The sequence below is a fragment of the Canis lupus genome, chromosome 17, assembly GCF_003254725.2.
Source record: "Canis lupus dingo isolate Sandy chromosome 17, ASM325472v2, whole genome shotgun sequence".
Lineage (NCBI taxonomy): Eukaryota > Metazoa > Chordata > Mammalia > Carnivora > Canidae > Canis > Canis lupus.
In genome coordinates this window covers 61,690,919-61,693,769 of record NC_064259.1, presented here as the reverse complement: position 1 = coordinate 61,693,769, position 2,851 = coordinate 61,690,919, and the positions used below count along the sequence as shown (strand labels likewise).

General features: G+C 48.5%; 1 long non-coding RNA gene across 1 annotated transcript; it reads right to left on the bottom strand.

Annotated features, from left to right (window-relative positions):
• Positions 1-338: 338 nt before the first annotated feature.
• Positions 339-2,564, bottom strand: LOC112663924 (uncharacterized). The gene is made up of 2 exons (XR_003139441.3): positions 2,194-2,564; positions 339-906 (listed from the first exon to the last, which is right to left on the bottom strand). It is a non-coding gene; the product is annotated as an uncharacterized LOC112663924 (long non-coding RNA).
• Between the last annotated feature and the right edge of the window lie 287 nt (positions 2,565-2,851).

The following is a 2,851-nucleotide window of genomic DNA, read 5'->3' as shown; positions in this document are numbered from 1 at the left end:
TCTTGACTGGGGAGTTCCCTTGCTCTTTCTCAGCCTGCAAGGATGCTTTTTCTCCCAATGGTTCTCCAAATGGGCATCATCTTCCCCTGGTTCCAGTGGTACTTTCATTTTCTGTGAATATGGGATGTGTGTCCATGCTTCGAAGCGCCCTCCTCTCCTCCTTACCCCAGCAGGAGCACTGGGAATGCCCCACAGCTCACAAATGCATGTGTATCATGCTTGCTCCTTTGCCTGCACCCGCATGCCCAGCTCCCCTAGGGCTCTCGGGTGGGGGCGGGACACAAAATCTGCAGGAATGTAACATTGTCCAACAACAGAAGAATCAGACTGACACGTGATTGCCAGAGGAACTACATTTAATTGTTTGGAAAACAGGAGCAGAAATGGAGGGTGCTAAGAAAGGTGTCCAGCATGCTGCTCAAGCTTCCAGAAAGCAGGCATAGCAATGTAGATACATGTCAGTGAAGATGATTAGACAGTTCAGCATCAGATCATTGTCTGAGGTGGAAATTGCAGTTGCTAATTAATAAGAGATAGAGATCGAGGAAGCTGCCATCCTGGTGCTGCCTTTTCCTAAGTGTGGCTGCAGTCAGAAGCTGGGGGTGAGTGGGGCTGACAGATGGCTGTTTGAGAGAGGGGCAGTGAACTTCATGCTCTCTGTTTTCCGAGGAGGCTCGGCCTCTGGTCACATGCTGGGATCTTATTTCTGCTTGGACTTTTGGCACTGTTGAGGGGGTGGACATTTCTGTTGGCACTTGGGGGCACAGGGTTCCTTGCACTTGGGTGGAGGCTGACAAGCCTGTTTAGTTTGCTGAGGTGGGGGGCAGCATTGCTGGGGTGGAGCACACTGCTGCGGGGGAGCACACTGCTTCTGCTTCTGCTGAGACATTCTGAGTTGACACACAACTGGAAAAAGAAAGACAAAGAAGTGAGGAACACCTTCACCGTAAAGCACTCCCAGCCGGGGAATGGGGCCTGCTACATTCACATCCTGCTCTGCTTCTGCTTTGCCCTGATGGCTTCATAACTTAAGGTGTGTATATCTGTGTATACTTATGCATGCATGTAATGTGGGTGTGAGTATGTGTGTAAATGTGGGTGTGAGTATGAGTTGTGGCTAAAAGTTTGTAAGTTGTTTCAATTCTTTTCGTGACAGAGAAACATGAAGGAAAGAGGTAAGGAGGGAAGAGGAGAAGAAGGGAGAAAGGGAGAGAGAAAGAAGGAAGGACAAGGAGAGCAAGAACAAAAAGTAATATACTTTTATGGCAAAACTATGGAATCTGGAAGAGAACTGCCTAGGATCTGAGTCCTGGCTAAACCATTAATGTGCTGTGTAACTTTGAGCAAGTTACTTAGCCCCCTGTGCACACCTCTTTTAGGGTCGTTGTAAGGATCAAATGAGTATATAAAATACATACACATAAAGATGCATACATACATACAAGTGTGTATATGTGTGTACAAGCACACACACAACCACACAGAGTAGCTGTCACATGATGAGCACAGTGCAAGAGTTTAGATTTATTAAATAAATTTCTAAAAATTTAAGAGGGTGGGAAGGAGCATCTCTTTTCTCTAAGAGAGTTATAGAAAAAAGGAATCTACAGATAAAATGGATCTTTTAGCTTGATTCTTAATTACAGTTGAGAAAAACCAAACCCAGAGAAGGAAGTAATTAATCCCTAGCCCCTCAGCACAAGTAGGTAGAAACGATGGTCCCCAGCAGTGGAGCAGAGCCTTGCCCCTGTACCACATCATCTTGTCCCTGCAGCTCTGTGCTCCTTGGGGCCTCTGCTCCCCTATTCACCGACACAGTCTTCTTTCTCCCTATATTTGCCTTTTCCTTAAAATGCAACTCTTCTGGGTGCTCTGCCCCATGGCTGGTGTGGCCTTTCCTTCTACTGACTCCCTCTCAGCATCTGGCAAGATACAACACCCATAACACACCAGCAAGATCCTCAAGACACTAGCCTCTCGGCAGACTTTCCTTTCCCATTTTAGCCCAAGTCCCCACCCCCTCAGCTAGATGACTTATAGACCACTATTTGTTGGTGCCCAATAACATGGAAAAGAGAAATGCCCAAACTAGGTCTTTCTGACCAGCCACCCAGAGCTCTACCCCCACTCCTAGCCACTTTGGGACCATGTGAAGCAAGGCTGCAAGGAGAGGCACCACTTTGCCAGACTTACCCAAGTTTGCCAGTGGCTGGAGCGTGGAGATGCCCAGGGGTTTGGGATGCTCAGAGCCTGCCCACCTTTTATACATCTCACATCCCTGCCTAGGGCCATGAGGTGGCCTAGGGTGGGAGTGCTGTAATTAGTCCCCAGTCACAATAGGACCCACCTGCCCTTCCTCAAATTTCAGGTTTTACTCACTCCTTAGGACTGGCAGCCTCCCTCATGGCATGGCAAGACTTGCAGGCGGTGGTGCCTTCACACTGGCCTTGGCTCCACCTCCCCATCACTATACGAAGCTGGCTGCCTTTGATTTCCAAATCCACTCATGACTTTTGACTTAGAACCTTGGCATCTGGGATGGTCCCGAGCAGCCATTCAGGACACTGCCGGCTGTGGGAGTGTGAGGGCAGGGTTCCGGGAAGTTCTGGTTGACAGAGGGGAGGGGGTGGCCTGGGTGGTGTACACAGACAGTATTGTTTTAGGGGAAACCTAACAACTGAGGAGGTGAATGGTTTTCTGGGGGGCCCATTAAACATGCATGACTTTGACTTAACCTAGGCTCGGATTCACAATCACCCTGAACTAGTAGAAATACAGGGCAAATGGCTTTGGGTTTTGTGCCTATTATTATGTAGGCAATAAATGGAGGCTGTAGTCCCTGTCCTGCCTT